Source organism: Phascolarctos cinereus, unplaced genomic scaffold, assembly GCF_003287225.1.
Source record: "Phascolarctos cinereus isolate Bilbo 61053 unplaced genomic scaffold, phaCin_HiC Scaffold_4;HRSCAF=312, whole genome shotgun sequence".
Lineage (NCBI taxonomy): Eukaryota > Metazoa > Chordata > Mammalia > Diprotodontia > Phascolarctidae > Phascolarctos > Phascolarctos cinereus.
The window spans coordinates 259455202-259480036 of NW_027555847.1; the positions used below are offsets into that span (position 1 = coordinate 259455202).

The 24835-nt window shown below is 36.7% G+C and overlaps 1 protein-coding gene and 1 pseudogene across 2 annotated transcripts in view; both read right to left on the reverse strand.

Moving 5' to 3' along the window:
• CNTNAP4 (contactin associated protein family member 4) overlaps nt 1-24835 on the reverse strand; it is a 582938-nt gene that overhangs the window by 384898 nt on the left and 173205 nt on the right. The window lies entirely within an intron of this gene.
• On the reverse strand, nt 75-8299 carry LOC110201177 (large ribosomal subunit protein eL24 pseudogene; annotated as a pseudogene).

Here is a 24835-nt window from a genome sequence, read left to right on the forward strand (position 1 = left end):
AATAAAAATGCTTGGTGATTTTTTTGTTGCTGTTGCTTTAAATTGTATTTTACTTAATCCAATTTAAGAGACAATTAATATTTTCTACCGACTCGGGATGCAGAAACTTTCACAGTCTTCACGATTTTTTGTTTAGGTGCAGCCTTTGTAGGAGCCTTAGCAGCAGATGCAACTGACTTCTTAGTTGCCTGCTTAGCCTTTTTTTGCTTCCTTGGCAGCCCTGGTTTGTTTTCGTTGGGCCTTTCGAACTTCGGGTTTCTGGTTCCTCTTGGCCATTATATCAGCAAGAGAAGCCCAGGGATAGCCCTTTGGAATTTAACAGCCCGGCGAGTTCTTTTCTTTTGAATCTCTTCCGATTGTCCCTTCTTGTGTTTTCTCCTATACAGGCCAGTCCAATTGATTTGCCGGGGGTTCCTCTTTGAAAGGAATGCAGACTCGCATTTTGCGTTCAAAAAATGGAAACCCTTCCCGTCTGTGAGGGCGTAGCGCCTCCCGTGACCCGGGCAGATTTTGTACCCGCTGAAGCTGCAAAGCTCGACCTTTATGGCTGCCTCCGTGATTTTCAAAGAGAAAAATGTATTAAGTGTTACATCACTATGATCTGAGTATCTCGGATTATTTGGGCTACCTTACCCCAAATTGTCAAAGTGGGTGGTGACTATTCTATTTATGGCTTTGACTGAAGAAGGTTTTGTGGAAGAGAGAGCAAAAGGACATGAAGAGAGAAGGTGAAAAGGAGAGGATAGAAAGAGAGGACAGCAGAGGGAGGGGGTGGAAGGGGAAAGGGAAGGAGAGAGGAAAGGGAAAAGGAAAGAAGAAAACTGGGAAGGGGAAAGAAAAAGGGAAGGGGAAAGAAAAAGGGGAGGGGATAGTGAAGAAAAAAGAGAAGTGGAAAGGAAATGAGAAAGAGAAGGGAGGAGGAGAAAAAGGAAGAGACTGAAGTGATTTGAGGGATTTTGGAACCGGGAAGAGGCAAGAAATAGCTTTGGGGAGGGGAATTTGGGAAGACTAGAGAATGTTAAAAAGAATGAGGCAAAGTGAAAGAAAAGGAATGGAACTGAAGGATGGGGGTGAAATGAAGTGCAAAAGAAGAAGGAATCAAGGGGAAAAGCTGGATTTGGAAAAGACCTGAGAATAAAGGAAAGAAGAAGCAGAAGACAAGATTTAAGTTGAAGAGAAAAGAGGATGAGGACGATTCAAGGAAAAGGTGAAAATAGGTGATAACCAATGTACCAAACAAAAAACATTATTAAGCACCTACTATGTTCCAAAAACTGTTGTAGGTATTGATACAATATAGATTCAAATACAACAAAAACAGAGGAATAGATCTTGCCTTCAACAAATTTACATTCCACTTGAGAGCAATACATGTTATTAAGGTAAGAGGTTAGTAACAAGAAGGAAAGGAAAGTGGACATGGTAGTCATGGTGTTAACGCAATGATAAGATTTGTGAGCCTCCCACAAGAAGTTTGCCATAGTGGTTTTCTGAAGGTCGTAGTAACAAGACGAATAAAATACGGAGACTCTCACAGCAAGTAAGAACAAAGATAGTTTTGTGTGACCTGCATAGAGTGTGAGTAGTATTTCTGTCATGGTAAGTTACTGCTACAAATACTCAAAAAACTCAAGCTGGTCTTCTTCCTAGAAGAATGGGTAATAGAGTTAGCTCCTTTAGAAGAATGAGTAACAGAGTTAGCACCTTTGTCTCTCCATTTTTAATATTATGGAGAATAAGGAAATGTAGAGTGGACAGAGCACAATTTTTGGAGACAAAACCTGGGTTCAAATCCTCTATCTCTTGCTATTGTTTGATCTTGGACAAGTTATTTGACATCTCTTGACCTCAGTTTTCTCATATGTAAAACTGAAAGATTGGACTCTAAGATCCACTCCACTGATGTTCTGCTTTATTTGCGCATGAGCGCACACACACACAACACACACACACACACACACGCACATTATTCGATCAAAAAGAAAGAGAACTGAAGAAGCAGAAAGGAATCCTGATCTACATTGTATTAGAAGAATGTTATATAGAGTCCATAGTGATGAAGGACTTCTGACCCCCTGGCAGTAAATAAAGATATAAAGCTTTTCCTGAAAGGAGGGGTTTGAAATCTGATGAGGAAGCAGTTCATTGTCCTTCAAGGAAAGGAGGTGTGGATCCATGATACTATCAGATGAGAAATCAGTCTGTAAGTACCCGGGGAAGGAGAGAGGACCGGTCACTAGATGTTAACTAAATAACAAGAACAAAGAGATCTGTTGCCTATCTGGGATATGACAGAGAACCTCCTAAGACTTTTGAAAATTAAGGTGGAGAAAAGTTATGATTTATCCATGGGCAGACAGAAAATGTGTCAGAGGCAGAATTTGAACCCAGGTCTATCTGCCAACAAGTGGAACAAGTAGACTCTCTGTTCCACATGACAACCTTTTAAATAAAGACGTTATCATGTCTCCACAAGGTTATATATCCACAATTCCTTATACACTTCTACGTATGCGGCGATCATTTGGTCATCACAGCTACCTATACAGGGAAGCATCCCTTGGAGAGAAAGAACCCAGAAACTTCCTCTATAGGAGCTGGGCCTAGCCTCCTCAAAAGTCACAGCTACTGAGGACCTTGAAAAGAAATTTCTCACCAACAGAGCAATTGGCATGGTCAAGAGTTTGAACATCAGAAACTAATATGATTTTATCAATGGTAATGACATTAAGTAAATTAATTAAAGGACATGGATTTACATCTGCTTTGCTATTATAAATTACAACCAGAGCCTTTTATATCAAATTTGTAGCCACATGGCACAGTGGATAGAGAGCTAAGCTTGGAGTTGGAAAGACCTGAGTTCACATCCCGTCTGAGATACTTACAATCTCTATCACTCTGAGCAAGTCACTCAACCTCTGTATGCCTCAGTTTCTTCAACTATAAAATGGGGCTAATAATAGCACCTATCTACTTGGGTTGTTGAGAGAATCAAATAAGACAATATTTGTAAAGTGCTTAGCACAGCTCCTGGCACATGGTGAGCACTTAGTAAATAGCTTATTTCCTTCCTTACAGCTGAACCTTCCTTTTAGAATATGGTTTCCCTAAAGGAGGGACTACTTAGCTTTTCAATTTCAGCAGCACTTATAGCACAATCTTCTGTGCATGTAAGTACTTAGTAAATGCTCTTCATTCATTCATGATCTGGAGGCCATTTACCACTCTATTTGCCCTCCTATGGATGCTCCCCAACTTATCAATATATTTCTAAAATTTGGCACTCACCATTAAACATGATACGACATATGTAATCTTGCCATGTAAAACAGGGAAATAAACCTCTCTCTAGTTATAGGATCCTAAGATTTATAACCAGAAACAGGAAGGTGCTGGTAAAATTTAATAATCCACTCACTGAAAACTCAGTAAATACTTTAAGTATAATATTCATTGTAAACATTTTCTCTGTCTCTTTCTTAAGTCTAGGTAATCAATAAAACACTAAAGAAGCCCTAATTTATATTTTCTGATTTCTGAAGTATAAATGATCACATTGAAAATTTAATAGTTGACTCCCATGTGAATCTTTTTTGAACTGGTTCCATTATACCATGACTAGAAGGGAGTTTAGAAACCATGGAATGCAACCCATCATCTTACAGAAGGGGAAGCTGAGGCACAGAAAATTTAATGGCTTTTCCATGTGTGAGGAAGAAATGTGAACTGAGGTCTGCCTTAGAATGAATTTTGTACTCCATCCACTGTATCACCTAAGGCACTTAGCAGGCTAAGATTCCATTAGCTTAATGTAGCCTAATACTCCATTAGCTTTCTTGGCTGCCATATCACTATGGAGTCACATTGCAGGTCCCTAAAAACATTGTTATTTTCAAATGCACATGCCCTATTCATCTGGTACATGTGAAGGTAACACTAAAAAAAAGAAAAAAACCCCTTAACTTTACCTTTATCTCTATCAAATTATGTCTTATTAAATTTGGTACAGTGTTCTAGACTATAAATATTTTTCTGAATCCTGACTCTGTCATCCAGTGTCTTGTCTATTCCTCCTAGATTTGAATCATCTGCAAATTTAATAAGATCCCATTTACGCTTATAGCCAAGTAACTTATAAACATGTTAAATAGCACAGAGCCAAGCAATGTTCCCAAGGAAACTTTATTGGAGACTCTCCAAATTGACATCAAACCATTCCTAATGAATAATGATCAAGAAATCCAAAGAGAATCATCTATAATCACTTTCATCCAGCCCAGAGCTGTACAAAACCATAGCCAGAAACTGCAAATGCTAGAATAGGTGTCCTGCAAGTAAAACCAAAATGAGCTCAGGCATTAAAAGAAGTTAGAAACCCAAGGTAGGGGCAGGGAGGGGACAGTCCAGAGAGGTACTGGAAGGACAGGAGGTATCAGCAGTGCCCCTGAGCAAGGACAGATAAACACAGATCTCTGATTGGGATCAGACTAAAACTTGCCAATGATCTGAGTGCTGACACATTAAGGGTGGTAGAATATATGAGAAAGAGGCCAGAAAATTGAGTTCAGGGGCCTAACAAGGCTTAATTACTCCATTCAAGAGTATGGGAGAGGATGAAATTTGACTCAGACAAAAACTCAAATAAGGAACTGATGTTGGAAATAGGAATAAATAGAAGACAATATCAAACATTAAAAAGAATTATTATGAGTTAAGAGATGCCTGAAAGAAAAGCACAGATCGAACAAAGAAGAAAAAAGCTTGTCCTAAAGACTACAAGAGTTCCTGGAAGAAATGAAAAAAGACTTTTCAGTGGTGTCATTAGTGAAAAAAGGCTCTGGAGGAAAGATTTGGAAAAAAGAATAAATGGCAACAGCTAGCATTTAGCACTTTAAAACTTACAATGGATTTTACAAATATTATCACATTATATCCTCACACAACCTTGGGATGAAGGTGCTATTAGTACCTTCATTTAACAGATAAGAAAACCAAGGGTGAAGTAAAGAAAAACTAAATGATTTGTCTAGGATCACAAATTGGCAAGCATCTAAAAGCTAGAAATGAACTCAGGCCTTCCTGGAAAGTCCAATGCACTATACCACCTAAATGATCCTCAAAATGACTTAGACTGTTTAAAAAATATATATATTTAAAAAAATAACCAATCCAGGAAAACAGCTGAAGGAAGATAGCTAAAGAATTATCAGATTCTAATGAAAACATGGCAAAAAGCCCAATACTAAGCCTTATTATACTCTTTCCCAAGAAAGTATGAATGAAAATAATACAGCTTTATTAGAACCTGAGGTCAAAATGAAAATAAAGTGCAGCAATTTTTGAAAGAAACACAAAAATAAAACTTCTGGGAATGTCAAAGACAAAATCTAAAAGATTTTGGAATTCCAATTCCATTCAAAGGAAAAATACTTTAAACAGCCAGAGAAAAAAAATTCAAGTACCAAGAAACCACAGCCAGGATGGCACTGTTTGGCAGTGGCTTCTGTAAAGAAGAAAAAGTGCTGGAATATGACATCTCAAAGGGCAAAAGATGAAGTATATGAATCAATACATCAAAAAATATCTAATGTTATATGCAGTATTTGATGACAATAATCCCCCATCTTTGCAAAGAAGGAAGGGAAAGATCTTCTAATACCTTTACTCTGGGCCAAAATTGGTCATATTTTCATAGAATTCAGTTTTTATTATTTAGTGCTTATTCCTTCCAATCAAGCCATAAACATGTATTAAGCATCTACTATGTGCCAGGCACTATGCTAAGCACTCAAGATACAAAAAGAGACAAAATATAGTCTCTGACTTCAAGGAGCTTACAATCTAACGTGAGAAACAACATGCAAACAAATATATGCAAAGAAAGCTACATGCAGGACATATGCCTTCCGGCACTAGAATTAAGATACATTGGGAAAGCTTCTTGTAGACTGTGGAATTTTAGTTGGGACTTAAACAAAGCCAAGGATGTCAGTAATCAAATTGGGGAGGAAAAGCATTCCAGGCATGGGGGACAACCAGAAAGAATGACTGGAGCTGGGAGATGTAGTTTCTTATTCATGGAACAGCTAGGAGACCAGTGTTACTGGATCAAAGTGGGAATAAGGTATAAGATTGGAAAGGTAGGAAGGGGCTAAATTATGAAAGGGCTTTGAATGCCAAACAGAGCAATTATGTTTATGTTCTTGTTCTATTACATTGCACATATTGCTTTCCTTGTACTGCTTATTTCAATCTTTCCATACTTTTCAGTCTTTACCCTATTTGGTTTTTATAGTGTAGTAATATTCCTCTGTGTGTGTGTGTGTGTGTGTGTGTGTGTGTGTGTGTGTGTGTGTGTGTTTAGTACCCAATTGACAAGTATCTACTTTGTTTCTTCGGTATTTTGAAAACGTTCTGCTACAAGCATTTTGATGTGTATGGTTCTTCTTTTTATCATTGACTTTCTAATGTATATTCTGAGAAATGCATCTCTGGGTCAAAGGGTATGGCTATTTTAGCTACCTATTTTTATCATTCCAAACTACTTTCCAAAATGGTTAGACCACTTCACTGATTGAACAACAATGCATCTTTGTGATTCTCTTTCCATGGCCCCTCCAGAATTGAGTATTCTCATCCTTTGCTACAATTTCCAGTTGACTATAGTCAAAGGAACCATAGGTTTGTTGTTATTTGAATACCTCTTATATGGTGCATTTTTTTGTAAGGCTCAATAATTTGCAATATTTCTTTTTAGAACTGTTTATTCATATACTTTGTGTATATCTTGAAGGGCCCTTGGTTTTCCTTTTTTTTTTTTTTAAGTACCCTGTGTATCTTGGAAATTAGTCTTGTAAAAGATATTTGATACAAAGGATTTTCCCCAATTGGCTATTAACTGTCTTAATTATACTTGTGTAATAAAAGTGACCCAGTGAGAATTCAGCAAATGATGAGATAGTAAAATGTAAAGGAGAAAGCCTTTAGATGCAAAGTAGACATTTTTCAATATTCAGAGGCCAGCAAGACAATGAACTTGATTCCCAAGCACAGACTGCATTCTTACCTTTGTCCCTAGGCATTCATCTATGTAAGATTGTGAAAGGAGTATGGGAAATGAAAATGACTGAACTGAATCAAATTTTTCTAAAGCAACATGGAATGAATTTCTGAGGGAATGAAAGGAAGAGAAAGGAAGAATTTATTAAAAAGAAAAACAAGCCTTCCACCATCTTCTACTTATAGATGACAGTCTCAGAACTGAGGGTCTGACCGATTCAAAGGGAAGAATATTCTGCCTGTCCTAAGCTAAGGTTTGTCACCCTAGTTTAAAAAGTTTTATAATATTCCAACTGTAATGTGCATGTTAACATATCACCTGAGTTCTGTAGGGGCCTACTGAAGAGCAAGACCAGAGATCAACACATCCAACAACGATGACACACCTTGAGAAGAATTCAGCTGTGAAGCACCCTGTCTGGCACAGCTAGGCAGTTACTGTCCAGTGGCAGAGCAGGCTGCCCAGCCCCATCTGGCAGCCACTGTCATGAATCTGCCTAGCCCACTCCAGTAGAAGTGCATGGTCCACTATAGCATTTAGCATAGACTGGTAAAATGTCAATACATCCACCAACTGTCCAGCCCAGATCAATCCAGGATCTCTTTGATCTAGTCCAACAACAGGTTAGCCTGTTTGGCCAAGACTGTACTCTAGGAAGAGAAAGTTTGTAGCTCAGGATAGTGGTGCCTCATGCAGTGAAGAGGAACTAAACACCAGAGCAACTATAGAAAAAAAAATAAAAACCTCTAAAGAAAGAACATCGAGGTTTTATTGTTATGAGTTACTTTGACCATATATGTTCCTCTTATACATGTACCTCCATTATACTGCTATAGTGCTTTAGATCATGCTTATTCTACCTCTTTCCTGGACTCTGAATGCATTAGTGGAAGAGTGTGACCCTTATGTTGTATGAAATGCTTTGTAACACTATTTTTACTGTGATATTTAAGTAAATATCTCTACCAGTGAACTATCTGAGTCTACTGGCTGATTGTTACGAGGAAGCACACTGGTGAGGGCTTGTGAGCTAGCATTTTGGAGGACAGCCACTTGCAGATTTACCACTAGAACTCTGGAAGTGATAAAATGCACTGTACTGAGAACTTCACCTGTCAGTGCTACTATAAGTTGGTAGAGTGATCCCCAAGACTATGTTACACAAAGAAAAAAGACATTTTGTCTTTTATAATAGACTCCATCTTTTGTTTGGTTAAGAATTTACCTTATTTCCATATTCGTGAAAGGTATCTTATCAATTCTTTTCTATTGTTTTAACATTCAGGCCACGTTTCTATTTTGAGTTTACTGTGGTATATAGTGTAAGATGTTGATCTAAAACTAATTCATTGTTTTCTAGTTTTTCCAAAAATTTACTTCAAATGGAGTAAAGGAGTCTTCTCCAGCTAATCTATGATCTCAGGCTTATTAATCATTGGATTATAAAATTCATTTTTCTTGTCTATCATATTCTACTTATTTACTTAAAAAAGAGTATCTAGTACCAAATTGGTTCAATTATTACTGTTGTTTAATGAAATACAAGATCTAGATATAAGCTACCTAAGAGCAAGATCTGTTTAACTTGACTCTTTATATCCCCATATTCTGGCATGTAGTAGACACTTTACAAATGCTTATTGAATTCATAGTTGCATAGTTGAATTTAGTGACAATATTTTCACAAGTTTGTAGATTTAATAAGAATCTTATCTAGAAATGAAACTAAAGTATACTTTCTCAATTTATTATTACATAAAAAAATTTCAACAACAATATCTTATGCAATTCTACTCAGATTTTCTTTCTTTTTGTGAGTATTTTTTTCCCCTCCTTATAACAAATTGATCCAAATTGACCACCCATCAGTCCCATTTCTGGCAATTGCCAAATTAATATTTCTGTAATATTTGATGTTACAGTGAATGGAAAAAGAAAATCTGCTAATCACCTCTCTCTTTTGCCTTTTTACTAAAAAGCTTTTCAGGTGCAACATTTACTTTTCTGAAGAGCTACTTCTCTTTGGAATTGGGAATGAAAATTATGAAAACCTAATATGCACTTAGCACATTATTTGACACACAGTAGGTACTTCATAAATGTTTTCTGATTGAATTAATGTCTCCCAGCTATATCTAGTTTCCAGCAAACCCAACAAAATACAACATTTTGAGTACAAGAAATTTTAATAACTATTTCCAGGCAAAAACCATGGCAGACTCATTTGTCTTTGTTTTCCAAATCCTTTGTAAGCATTTTTCTTGATTTCTTGGCTTAGATATATTCTAGTATGTCAGTTCATTTAAAAACAAAAAAAATGACTTACAGGATCCTGAGGGGAGAACCAGGTAAGAACAAAGTCATGAAAATACAGAGAGGTGAAACTCTCCAAAAAATGAATAGTCAACAGTGTCAAGCAGAACCTAGAGTTTAAGAAGATTTGGGACTAAGAAAAAGCTATTGGATTTAGCAATAAATTAATCATTTAGTGGCCTATGAGAGTGCATATTTAAACAAGTGGTAAAATGAAGTGAAAATAAGTATTTCAAGGAGTTTAGAAGTAAGTTTGAAGTGAAAGATTGGGGTCAGCTAGTGTAGGTAGGTTTTTTTTTTTTGAGTTTTATTGTGAAAGGAAAATGTTCCATGATGATATCTGAGGAAATAGGTGAAGGGTTTTTAAGGATGCAGTAGATCTGGACATGCAGGGAAGAAACAAAAGAATGAAAAAAGCTAGAAAATTAGGGAAGGGGGATGATCAATGAGATAAGTTTCCAGAGGAAATGGCAAGGGTCAAGATCAAAGAAAAAGTATGAATGAGAAGAGCCGCTTTTTCCTGTGAGAGTAAAACAAAGAATGAAAAACGTGGAGAATTATGTGGAAAGAATTTGAGATGTATAATTGGAAAGAAGTGGTTTGCCATTCGTTGAAATTTTTTTTTCAGTAAAATATGAATTGAGGTCTTCTGCTGAAAGGAAAGGTGAAGAGTTGAATGACTTGAGGATAGAAGTTTTAGAAGAGACTCTGAAAGGGATACAACAGAAAGGCAATCAAAAAGGAAAAAGAGTAGCACACAGTAGTGAGTGCCTGGTGATGTAGCATTCATCAAGAGTACACTGATAGGAGTAGAGAAGGCAAACTTGGGAAGTTTTCAAGGTTGGGGCTTGGAAAGGAATGAGGACAATTAGACAATGGGGAAAGGGCCTCAAGAACAGAGGATAGTATCATATTGACCTGATTTACTGTTAAATCAAGATTTTGAAGTGAGGAAAATGACACAGATGCAGGGGAATATTATCTGAGAAAGTGGAGAGGTGTTACATAACAACAATAACAAAGCATTTGTATAGTACTTTAAGGTTTATGAAGTGACTTACGAATAGCTCATTTTATTCTCACAAGAACCCTGGGAAGTAGGTTTTATTATTATTATTATCCACTTCTTACAGATGAGGAAACTAAGGCAGTCAGAGGTTGTGACTTTTTTGCATTGACAACAAAGAAAGATTTGAGGAGATAGTGAGACACAAAAAGAAATTACAGGATAGAAAACTGTGGTAGATAGACTAACTTCCGAATTATGGATTACAGCAGTAGAACATTTTCAGTTGAAAAGATGAGGGCATGATAATCTCTGTGTATGGCTAAGTTAAAACATAGGTCATGAGACCTAATGAGATTATGGAACCTAGGAGTGAAGTCATTTGAAGTGATACCAACCTGTAAACTGATAGAAGATAAAGTCAAAGGTTGTTGTGAAGTAGAACAATAAGAATACTAATAAGTATGCACGTATATGTTTATATATTGCTTTGACTTTTGCAAAGCACTTTACAAATACCTCATTTTATAATCATGGTAATCATAGGAGGTAGATGATATTGTTATCTCCATTTTACAGTTGAGGAAAACAAGTCAAACAGAGGTTAAATGACTTCTCCAAGGTTATACAACTAGTAAGTGACTGAGGCCATATTTAAACTCCAGTCTTCCTTACTCTAGGCCAAGCACTCAATCCATTGTGCCACCTACATGTAGAAAACTGAATTAGGAATGTATTGAATGAACTCTTTGAGAAAGGATCCGGAATAACCAGGAAATCCATAGAAAGCAGTCATCAGGATTTGGATATGATGTTATATCCAAAAGAGTGAACATCAAAGGAGAAGTTGCTGGGTGATAGTGGTGGTACTGGTGGTGGTGGTAAACCTGGAAATAATAGTGAGGAATAAAAAAAAAAATTCCTACTCCTTTTTCTGCCTCACCATATTGGGTGGTATGAATGAATATTCATCTGGTACTAGAGAGATTGTTTACAGATAAAATTGCTTCTTGGGTGGAAGAAGGGGAGCCAAGTTTCTGTGTAGAGATGGAAGGAGCATGACTGAAAAAGGAATAATACAAAATCAAGCGTAACTTTAAGGAAAGTAATATTATGCTATATTATTTAATAACCTGTATTACACTATGATCAATTTTTTCATACCCCACTTCTGAAGGTCAGGCAGTTTCTTAAGGGTATGATCTGGCAATGTGATTGCTCATGCCCCAAAGAATAAGTTCATAATTAACTAGCTTGGTCTGGGCCACTCCAAAGTGGGGCCCTCACTTCAGTTTATAAAAGCCAGCTTGAGCCAGGCCTTCCCCAGGGGACATGTCCCTTTTCCTTGCTTTTCCTTTATCAAAGTTGGGGTTGACCAGCTCTAGAAGGGGAATAGAAAGCCAAGGAGACATTGATTGGGCTGGTTTGTTTTTCTAACCAAGACTGCTAGGGGTAGCTGGGTCTCATAAAGCAATTAGTAGTCCATAAGTGTTAGAAAGGTGTGTAATGCATCACTTCTGAAGGCCAGCTCACTTTCCCTAGCTGCAGACTAATCCTTTCACTTAAGGATTAGCCTTTTCTCCTTCTCCACAAAGTTGAAGTAATTGGGAGGAGCTGAGAACTATTAATCCACCTCCTTATTAAAATATCTACCACTCAGGGATAGCCTTACTTTTGCCAGAGCAGGTCCAAATGATGTACTTTCAGGCCAATCAGGAGGAAGACACATCTAGACTTTAAGAAGTCCTGTCGGCCCTCTTTCCTGATCTTTAGGTACAAATGAAGGCAGGCCAGAGACCTCTGTATTAATAGGTTCATTATACTATTACTAAAACTGTTATATTGCTCAGAGAATTGTATCAGTTTATTCTTTTGTAAAATTTAACTTGCCACCACTTCCAGAAGCCAAGATGGAGGACTAAGAAGTAAGTCACTTTCACCCTCCCTTATAAACCTCTGAAAGCACAGAAAACATCATCCTAGGAAAAACCCTGGAACAGCAGCAGTCCAGTAGCCCAGGGAGCTTGAAGAATCAATGGGAAAAGCCCCTTTTGCTGGGGGGGGAAGGGGAGCAGCTATAGGACAGGAGGCATCCCAGAAAGCTATCAGAAAGCCCCGCCTCACCATACCAGGAGATCCTGAACCCCAGGTGATGGAGCAGGCAAACACCAACATCAGGAACCCCGGGTACCTCAGAAAAGGCAGGGGAACCAGTGGAAACCAGTTCAAAAAACCATCACATGCTTTGGCATTCTATGACAACCAAGTCTCCCAGTGCCTCAGCAAAGCTCTGGGAAGCATTCCAAGGGCTCCCCCCAGGTGGAGAAACATCCCACAGCAGCAAAACATCCATCCGAAAGGAGCTGAAGAAAGCAAAAGGAGGAAAAGGAAAGACCCAGGTGAGCAGGCAACCTCTAGGGGCCAGACTACCCAATCCTACCCCTAGAATGCAGGGTTGCTGATTCCAGCCCAATACCAGGTAAGTTTCCAGAACCCTACAGCCTCCAACTGCCAGCATCAGAGACCCCAGCACACACAGCCAATGACCAGGCCCTGGGCTCCCAACACAAGGAACATGGGTCAGTGCCCCCTGTTCCCCAGCAGGAGATCTCAATCTCTTTAAAGGCCAGGAAATAAGCCACAGCACGAGCAAAAAGAAACATATGATAGGTTCTTATGGGAATAGTGAAAATCAAGGCAGAAATTCTTAAGAGGACAGCATTGTCAACAAACCCATATCTGGAACCTCAAAAGGGAATATGAAGTGGTCTGAAGCCCAAAAAGCCTTCTTGGAAGAGCTCAAGAAAGATTTTAAAAGTCAAATAAGAGAGGTAGAAGAAAAATTGGGAAAAGAAATGAGAGGTATGCAAGAGAGAGGCAATAGCTGGAAAAGGAAGGACAAAAATTAACTGTAGATAACAAGTCCTTAAAAAATACAATTGGCCAACTAGAGAAAAAGTACACTGAAGAAAATAAGTCCCTAAAACATACAATTGGCCAAATGGAGAAGGAGGTACAAAATCTAATAGAAGAAAACAATTGGGCAAGTGGAAGCTAATGGCTCTGTGAGAGAGTGAGAATCAAACAGAAACAAAAGAATGAAAAAAATAGATGAAAAATAAAATATCTCGTTGGTAAGATAACTGACTTGGAAAATAGATCCAGGAGAGACAATTTAAAAATTACTGTTCTACCTGAACATCAAGATGAAAAAAAGAGCCTGGACAGCATCTTTTAGAAAATCATCAAAGAAAACTGCCCTGATGTCCTAGAACCAGAGGGTAAAATAACTATAGAAAGAATTCACAGATCACCTCGAGAAAGAGATCCTAAATTGAAAACACCAAGGAATATAGTAGCCAAATTCCAAAATTACCAGGTCAAAGAGAAAATACTGCAAGCAGCCAGAAAGAAACAATTTAAATATCATGGAACCACAGTCAGGATTACCCAGGACCTTACAGCTTCTACATTAAAAGACCATAGGTCATGAAACATGATATTCTGTATGGCAAAGGAGCTTGGATTACAAGCAAGTATCAACTACCCAGCAAAAATGATCATGATCTTTCAGGGGAGGAGATGGATATTCATTGAAATAGGGGACTTCCAAATGTTCCTGATAAAAAGACCAGAGCTCAACAAAAATTTGATCTTCAAGTACAAGACTCAAGAGAGACATAAAAAGGTAAATGGGACAGAAAAACAAATGTGTTAATAAGGGCAAACTGTTTAGATCCCTACAAGGGAAGATGACACTTTTAACTTGAGAACCTCATTGTTATTATAGCACTTTAAAGGAGTATACATACAGGGGGTGGGAATAGGTTGACTTTGATATAATGATAAAAAAAATCTAATCAAGTGGGTTAAATGGATCCAAAAAGTGGATTAATCTGATCTAATAGAAATAGTGAGAAAGGAGGAGGCAGACAAGGGTAAATTTTACAGGAAAAGACACAAAACCTATTACAGTAGAGGGAAAGAAGGGAATGAGATGAGCATTGTTTAAACCTTACTCTCATCAGATTTGGCTCAAGAAGGCAATAACATAATCAGTTAGGTATAGAAATCTAAGTTGCCGTATAGGCAGTAGGAGGGAAGAGGGGAAAGAAAATGGAGGGGGGATAGAAAGGAGGGAAGAAGCAGTAAGGTAAAGGGAAGAAAAGGGAAAGGGATAATAAAGGGAGGAGGGACTGAAGGAGGTGGTGGTCAAAAGCAAAACACTAGTGAGGGGGAAAGGAAAAGGAGAAAGAAAAGCATAAAGGGGGGGGAATAGGATGGAGAAAAAGACACAGATAGTAATCATAACTGTGAATGTGAATGGGATGAACTCTCCCATAAAATGAAAGCAGATAGCAGAATGGATTAAAAACCATAATCCTACAATATGTTGTTTACAGGAAACACATTTGAAAAAGAGGGACACACACAGGGTAAAGGTAAAAGTGGAGCAGAATATATGCTTCAGCTGAAGTAAAAAAAGCAGGGGTAGCAATCCTGATCTCAGACAAAGCAAAAGCAAAAATAGATCTATCAAAAGAGATAAGGAAGGAAACTACATCCTGCTAAAAGGCACCATAGACAATGAAGTAATATCATTACTAAACATATATGCACCAAATGGTATAGCATCCAAATTCTTAGAGGAGAAGTTCAGGGAGTTACAGGAAGAAATAGACAGCAAAACTATACTAGTGGGGGACCTGAACCTCCTCCTCTATGACTAGATAAATCTAATAACAAAATAAACAAGAAAGAAGTTAAGGAGGTGAATAGAACATTAGAAAAGTTAGGTATGATAGACCTCTGGAGAAAACTGAATGGGGATAGAAAGGAATATACTTTTTTCTTGGCAGTACATGGCACATACACAAAAATTGACCATGTACTAGGGCATAAAAACCTCACAATCCAATGCAGAAAGGCAGAAATATTAAATGCATCCTTTTCAGATCATGATGCAATAAAAATTATATGTAATAAAGGGCCATGAAAGATAGACTAAAAAATAATTGGAAACTAAATAATCTAATCCTAAAAAATGAATGGGTCAAACAACAAATCATAGAAACAATCAATAATTTCATTCAAGAGAATGACAATAATGAGACAACATACCAAAACTTATGGATGCAGTGAAAGCAGTTCTTAGGGGAAGTTTTATATCTCTAAATGCTTACATAAATAAAATAGAAAAGAGGAGATTGATGAATTGGGCATACAACTAAAAAAAACTAGAAAAAAGACAAATTAAAATCCTCAATAAACACCAAATTGAAATATTGAAAACCAAAGGAAAAATTAATAAAATTGAAATTAAGAAAACTATTGAACTAATAAATAAAACTAAGAGCTGGTTTTATGAAAAAACAATGAAATAGATAAACCTTTGGTTAATTTAATTTAAAAAAGGGAAGAAAACCAAATTACTAGTATCAAAATGAAAAGGGTGAATACCACCAAGGAAGAGGAAATTAAAACAATAATTAGGAACTATTGCCAATAAATTTGACAATCTTAGTGAAATGGATACATATTTACAAAAATATAAATTGCCCAGATTAACAGAAGAGGAAGTAAAATACTTAAATAACCCCATCTCAGAAAAAGAAATTGAACAAGCCATTGATGAACTCCCTAGGAAAAAATCTCCAGGGCCAGATGGATTTACATGCGAATTCTATCAAACATTTAAAGAACAATTAATTCCAATACTATATAGACTATTTGGGAAAATAGGTGAAGAAGGAGTCTTACCAAATTCTTTTTATGATACAAATATGGTTTGATACCTAAACCAGGAAGAGTCAAAAGAGAAAGAAAATTATAGACCAATTTCCTAATGAATATAGATGCAAAAATTTTAAAATAAAATATTAGCAAATAGATTACAGCACCAATGCAGGGTGGTTAATATTAGGAAAACTATCAGCATATTGAGCATATCAACAACAAAACCAACAGAAACCACATGATCATCTCAATAGATGCAGAAAAAGCTTTTGACAAAATACAACACCATTCCTATTAAAAACACTAGAAAGCATAGGATAAATGGGTCTTCCTTAAAATAATAAATAGCATTTCTAAAACCTTCAGCAAGCATTATATGTAATGGGACAGCTAGAAGCATTTCCAATAAGATCGGGGGTGAAACAAGGATGTCCATTATCACCATGTTATTCAATATTGTACTGGAAACATTAGCTTTAGCAATAAGAGAAGAAAAAGAAATTGAAGGCATTAGAATAGGCAAAGAAGAAAGAAAGCTATCACTCTTTGCAGATGACATGATGATTACTTAGAGAATCCTAGAGAATCAAGTAAAAAACTACTTGAAATAATAAACAACTTTAGCAAAGTTGCAGGCTATAAAATAAACCCACATAAATCAGCATTTCTATACATTACCAACAAAGCCAACAGCAAGAGATAGAAAGAGAAATCCATTTAAACTTACTGTAGACATTATAAAATATTTAGGAGTCTACCTCCCGAAACAAACCCAGGAACTCTATGAACACAATTACAAAACACTTTTCACACAAATAAAATCAGATCTAAATAATTGGAAAAACATCAGTTGCTCATGGGTAGGCCGAGCTAATATAATAAAAATTGACAATCTACCTAAGCTAATTTACTTATTCAGTGCCATACCAATCAAACTACCAAAAATTATTTTATAGAGTTAGAAAAAATAATAACAAGATTCATTTGGAAAACAAAAGGTCCAGAATATCAAAGGAACTAATGAAAAGAAATGCAGGGGAAGGTGGCCTAGCAATTCCAGATCTTAAATTGTATTATAAAGCAGCAATCATCAAAACTGCTTGGTACTGGCTAAGAAATAGAGTGGTGGATCAGTGGAATAGGTTAAATATGCAAGACACAGTAGCACAATGACTTATAGTAATCTATTTTTGATAAACCCAAAGACCCCAGCTTCTGGGATAAGAACCCACTCTTTGAAAAAAACTGCTGGGAAAACTGGAAAAGAGTATGGCAGAAACTAGGCATAGACCCAAATCTCACACCATATACCAAAATAAAGTCAAAATGGGTTCATGATTTAGATATAAAGGCTGATACTATAAGCAAACTGGGAGAACAAGGAATAGTTTACCTATCAGATCTATGGAGAACAGAAGAATTCATGACCAAACAGAGATAGAAACATTATGAAAAGCAAAATGGATAATTTTGATTACATTAAATTGAAAAGTTTTTGCACAAACAAAGCAGCAACTAAGATTAGAAGGAAGGTAGAAAATTGGGAAAGAATTTTTACAACCAGTCTCTCTGATAAGGCTCATTTCTAAAATATATAGAGAATTAAGACAAATTTATAAGAACAAAGCCATTCCCCAATTGATAAAGGTCAAAGGATATTAATAGACAGTTCTCAGATGAAGAAATTAAAGCCATCTATAGTCATATGAAAAAATGCTCCAAATCATCGATTAGTGAAATGCAAATCAAAACAACTCTGAGGTACCATATCACACCTATCAGATTGGCCAACATGACAAAACAAGAAAATGATAAATGTTGGAGAAGATGTGGGAAAATTGGAACACTAATGCATTGTTGGTGGAGTTGTGAAATGATCCAACCATTTTGGAGAACAATTTGGAACAATGCCCAAAGGGCTATAAAAATGTGTATCCCCTTTGATCCAGCAATAGCACTTCTAGGGCTGTATCCCAAAGAGCTCATACGAATGGGAAAAGGACCCCCATGTACAAAAATATTTATAGCAGCTCTTTTTATGATGGCAAAGAATTGGAAATTGAGGGAATGCCCATCAGTTGGGGAATGGCTGAACAAGTTGTGGTATATGAATATAATGGAATACTACTGTGCTATAAGAAATAATAAACAGGCTGACTTCAGAAAAACCTGGAAAGACTTATGTGGTCTGATGATGAGTGAAATGAGCAGAACCAGGAGAACGTTGTACACAGCAACAGCCACGCTGTGCAGTGACTAATGTTAATAGACTTAGCCTTTCTGAGCAATACAAGGATCTAAGACATTTCCAAAGGTCTCATGATGGAAAATGCTATCCAAAAAAAGAGCTATGGAGTTTGAATGCAAATTGAAGCATATTATTTGTTATTTTTTTTCTTCTGTTTTGTTTCCTCTTTCTGATGGTTCCTTCTATTGTTTCTACTTCTTTACAACATCACTAATGTGAAAAGTTTTAATAGGAATGTATATGTATAGCTGATATATATCAGATAGCGAACCATCTTAGGGAAGGAGGGAGGGAGGGAGAGGCAGAAAAATTCAAAGCTCAAAAGTTTATGGAAGTGATTGCTGATAAATCAAAGTAAATTAACAATAAGAAAAGAAAAAAAATTTAACTTGCCACAGCTTTTTAAAAATAGAATGGGGATTCCCTAGGACATATTAGAAGGTTAAGGAAGAAAATGAAAGGAACAATCATTTGTTAAATTCCTACTATGTTCCAGTAATTGTGTTAAGTGTTTTATCCCTGTTTTACATGTGAGAAAATTGAAGTGAACAGTGGATAAATGACTTGTTTAGAGTCAAACAGCTAAGAAGTATCCAAATTAATTTTGACTTGGGTGTAACTTGATTTCAGGCCCCATGCTAAGTATATTAGGAACACGAAAATAATAGAGTTCACATGGGTGGATATGAGGGAGCAAGAAATGGTAGCAAAAGAAATCTCTAACTTTGAACTCAATAGCATTTGTTTGAAAGAAAAAGTTCATTGGTAAGCAGAGATGGGACTATCACACCTTTCCCAATAGTAATGGTTACTGAGCCTCAGAATTCATTTGATGATCATTTTCATAAACAAAAGGAACAAAGTGGAAGTGAGGGAAGAGGTAGATAACAAGAGACTGCACTAGGCATTAGACCTGATGCTTATCAAGACAGTCAGGTGTCAGTGGTTAGATGGGAAAAAGAATGGTCTGTGTCTGAACACTTAAGGATCATAGAGGACAAAGGTTAGTTTGATTTACTTATGCAGTCATCAAGGACAGTTTTCTCATACTACTCTTAGAAAGTGTTAATAATATATTACTCTGTTTGCAACATTCATTTACTAAAAAAAACAAAACAAAAAAATAATCTTTCAGGAGCTTCTCATTGTCTGCTGAATAAAAGGAGAACTCTATGACCCTGCTACAAATGAAGACACCTTGTAGATTCTATGATATGGCTTCATTTTATCTTTTCCCATTATTGTACATAAAATAAACCAATCCCCATCCCATGTCTCATTATTCCCTCTCAAATATCTATGCCTTGGTACATATGATTCCTAATTCTTATAATATAGCACCACAATTCTTCTCCATCAACTGGAGTTCCTCTCTTTCTTCAAGTCCCACCTAAGGTTCTGTATGTGCCCACTTCCCATCAGAGAGGGAAAAAAAGTGAAAGGGCAGCTTTACAAAATAATTGTTATGGAAAAATAACTGAAGAGAAATGCAGCAGACAAACAATTTTATTGTACTGACTCTTCTTGTTCCCCCCAGCTCCAGCTTCATTTTTCCTCAATGTCCATTATCCCTTATGGTTCCTGTAACTTTAGGCACTGAGTTTTTGCAGGTAATATTTTTGTGCCTTTTCTAAGGGAGCCACATTGTCCAGGTGAGTTGGAAGCCATAAACTGGAGTATCCTGAAGACAGAGAAGAAGGAAAGGGAATGTATACAAAGGAGATTATAGTCTAGGGCATAAGAAAGTGGAGAAATGAAAAGATCATAAACATAGCACTGATTAAAATTAACTGATATAGCACAAGATAAAATAAGAAGCAAGTAAAAGGACCAGAAGGATGTCAGGAACCATCTCCAAAGATTGTTAAGAGCATTCCTCTTAGACCATGCCCTGAGGAACTAACTATTCTTTGACAGTTTCATGACTAATCACTAGAAGCCAAGCTAGTGACTGAGGAAAGTCAGTTACTGAGAGGACTTCAAAGAGTTCCATTTAGAGTTACCCTATAGCAGTGAGCCAACTGGCCCATTCACCTAAATCTGGGGTTCTGAGAGAATATAAAACATGGAATAAAGGCTAGGGAAAGGACTGAGGAGTAGTCCTGTTTTTTTCTGAAGGTGAAAAAATTGGTAATAAATATACTTACACTTTCTCAGCACATGATTAAGACAAAATTAACGTGACTGAAGAGACAAAATGAAAAAAAAAAACACCCAAGGCCTCTGGCCCACCCCAGCCCATCTTGATTACTTAATTAGCTTATCTGCCACACATTAATCCCATCTCAGAACCATCCCAGATTACCATCCAGATCTTTCTGTATAAAAATATCAGTTCCACCCTCATCAAATGCACAGACTCACAAGGTGTCTGACTCACTTTTATTGAAGTCACAAATACTTCAGACTTACTAGGAATCTTGCCCACCCCAACCAGTATCATAATAAACTCACTACTTGGACTGAAAGAATGCTTGAGTGGTTGAAGTTTTTCGAGGCAGACTCATGACAGGCGCCCTTGCATTTCAGTGTTCCTAGCATTACTAGACCACAACAGTAAGAGATGTTACAAATTAATATCATTTAAATAGATGAATGGATGATAAGGAGAAGCAGGGAGGATTAGATACTGCATTTTTACCTGGGATGGAAAAAAGAACAAGCTAATGAAAGAAAAGATAGAAGAAATGGTAATAAGAAAAATCAAACCTTAGGAGCTGGGATTTAGGCCAAAAGGAAAAAAAGGGAATTGGGGTGTAAGGTACCTTGTGCAGATAAGTGTACGGTAAGTAAAAGAAATGACATAAAACATGGATGGATTTTAAAAAGGAGGTAACTTTGCGCATGTGTATTTGCATGTGTGTGTGTGTGTGTGTGTGTGTGTGTGTGTGTGTGTAGACAGATGGAAAATGTTGTTCATCCTTTGTTCTACAAAAGGATGAATGACATCACAAAGGTAATGTCTTGATTTACTTGTGAATTGGATTTAAGTGAGGCAGAGTCGGGCAAATTCATCATTATCACTCTCTCTTTCAGTCATTGGAGTCCAGTGGCAAAACAAAAGTCAAGACAATTGGTGATGGCTCAGAATGCAGTGGGTGACCTTGGCCTTTCTAAATTAAGGTCTTTCCCAGGAGTTTGTCTGAGGCAAAGCACATTTAATGACTAAAGACTAGGTAAGAATTGAGACAAAAGATGGCCTAATTTGCCATCACAAAAGTATCAGTCAGATAGGGGAAGACTCTTAGAGTTTCTGGACAGAAAAGAAAACAATTGGTATTTACACAAGCCATCAAAATCTAAACAATGAGCCAGATGGAAGATAGATAATGAAAGAAATCATAATTATAATGGTAAATGTGAATGGATGAATTTCCCAATAAAAATTGAATAAAAATAGAACAAAAAACTACATTGTACTTAAACAGTAGAAGAATAACAATGTTAAATACAATATGCACCAAATGACATAGAATCTAATTTCTTAAAAGAAAAGTGAGGTGAATTGCAAAAAAAGTACTAAATTTTTTTAAAAAAAGCTAAATAGAATTAAGAATTAAAAAGACAATTTTATTGCAAAGATTAAAGGTGTTTTGCATGAACAAAATTAATAAAGACTGACTTGGAAAAGAAGCAGAGTGGAGAAAAGTATTTGCATGTAATTTCATTGACAAAAGTCTTAACATCAAGAATGATTTCTTAATAAACAAATATTCAAAAGACGTAAAACAACTAAAAATTGACCACACGAAAACATTCTCCAGATCATCAGTAGTTAATGGAAATATAAATTCAAAATAATTCTGAAGTTTTACCTCTCACCAGGAAAATTATGAAAAGTAACAAGACAGAAATAATCAATGCTGGAGTTGCTGTGGGGAAAAAAAAAGGCATACTGGTGCACTTTTGGTCAGGCTGTACATTTATTTAAACATTCTGTAAATAAAATTTTAGTAATATATATTCACACACACACATATATATCTATAATGTTTAAAATTTTCAGTACTCTTTGGCCAACTAACCCTAGTGAGGTTTCAGGCTTAGAAGAAACTTAATGTTCAGGTTTAGGTAAGGGATAATCCTGTGGTATTTTATCTTGATAAGAATATATCTAGAATATTTCCATTAGGCCTCAGTGCAACATTTTAGAATGACATTGGATAACATGGATAACATCTGGAGAAGGAATAGTAGGGACATTGAAAGGTTTCAGTATCTTAGTATTATAGATTGAGATCTCAAAGGGATCTTAGATATTATCTCCAATTTATCATCTGTTCAAGGGTATGGATATAAGAGATTATAAATAACAGTCATAGACTGTTGGAGCTGGAATAGATTTAATAAATTACTCAAATTGTCTCTTTTTTTTCAGATTAGGAAACTAAGACTCAGAGAGGTAAAATAATTTTTCAAGCTCATATAAACAGTGAGTAGTAGTGCTGCAACCTACACCCAGTAATGCTTACTTCAAATTCAATATTGCTTCTACTTGACTATACTGAAATAGTAATTAGGGGAAAGATTGTAAAGGAGTTGGCATTCCAGACTGAAGATTTTGGCCTTCATTCAGTAGTCATTGAAACTTTTTGAATAGGAGAATTTTATGAACAAAATAATAGTGAAAGTTCATGTAATAATAGGAGTTCATGGGATACATGAGTACATTGTACTTTATAAAGCATTTTGCATATATGATCTCACTTGATCCTCACAACCCTATGATAATAATGAAATTTTTATTATCCTTTGCTCTCAAATTGGACCATGACATCAGGGAGGTGATGCCATGACATGCAAGTGAATTGGATTTAAGTGAGGGAGGACTGTGTAAGGTCACCAGCCTCATTTCCTCCTAGGTCCAGTAACAAGATGGCCCTAGATGCATTGGAAGACCTTGGCCTTTTTAAGCTAAGGTCTTTAACAGGCTTCAGTTTGACTGTGGTAAAACCTCATTAAGGCTAGGTAAGAAATGAGGCAGAGAATAGCCTCTTTTACCTAGTCAAAAAAAAAAAAATCAGTGTGGAAGGGGAAGAATCTCAGGGTTTCTGGCCAATACAGAAACAACTGCCAATTACATTCACTCTGAGCCAATCAGGGTCCAAACAATGACCAAGAGGAACTTGACCTGAGACCTATTGTTGGCCAGTCAATGAGAGACAGAATGATGTGAGTTTAAAGTTTGGTCCTGAAGAAACAAAATCTAGCTTGTAAACCCCAAGATATCTTGAGAGGTTTCAGTAATCAAAATTTATATTCCTTTAGGCAGAGCACCTACCCGTAAGGGTATGATATTTTATGTAAACAGAGGGAAAGGAGAGAAAGAAAGAAAGAAAGAGAGAGAGAGAGAGAGAGAGAGAGAGAGAGAGAGAGAGAGAGAGAGAGAGAAGAAGGAAGGAAGGAAGAAAGGAAAGAAAGAAAAGAAGAAAAAAAAGAAAGAAAGAAAGAAAGGAAGGAAGAAAGGAAGGAAGGAAGGAAGGAAGGAGAGAAAGAGAGAGAAAGAGAGAGAGAGAGAGAGAGAGAGAGAGAGAAACAAACAAACAAACAAAGCTGTGTTGCCCAACTGGATGGTTCCAGTTGGGTCCCCAGTGGCCAGCTCCTACTGCTAATCATAAAAATTGCTGTTTGTCCTTCACTTTGAAGAGGACCACGGCACCAGGGAGGTGATTCCATGACATGCAAATGAATTGGATACAAGTGAGGGAGGGCTGTGCAAATTCTCCAGCCTGGATATGGTGGGAGAGACCTTGGACCTTTAAAGTCTTTAATAGGTCTCAGTTTGACTGAGGCAATATCTTATTCAGTGATTAAAGCTAGGTAAGTAATATGAGGCAGAGAATGGCTTCTTTCACCTAGTCAAAAAAAAAATCAATCTGGAGAGTAGAAGACCCTCAGGGTTTCTGGCCAAAATAGAAACAATTGCTATTTATACTCACTTTGAGCAAATTGGAGCCCAAATAATGACATGGGGCTTGACCTGGGACCTATCCTTGGTCAATCAATGAGAGCCAGATAAGGGGGAGGGAGGGGCAGGCTAGATTATCCTGATGTCCTGATATACAAATTAGAGGAATGAGAATTAAAGAGACTAAATAACTTCCACACACACACACACACACACACACACACACACACACACACACAGAGCTATTAGGTGTCTGGATCAACTCTATTCTTTAGGAAAATTAATCAGTGACTACACAGAATGGTTTGGAAGGGTTGATTGATGATGCACGATTGCCAGTTAGGAGTCTTTTGTAATATCCCAGATAAGAAGCCTTGAATTCCTGAACTACGGTGGTGGAAATGAGAATGGACAAACATATGTGAGACTTTGCAAAAGAAAAACTGATGATAAGACTTTGTGACTGATTGATACATGCACAAAAAAGAGGTAGGACTCAAAGAATACACTGAGATTTTGAACTCATAAGAAGGAACTAATTTTGGTTGAAAGATGATGATT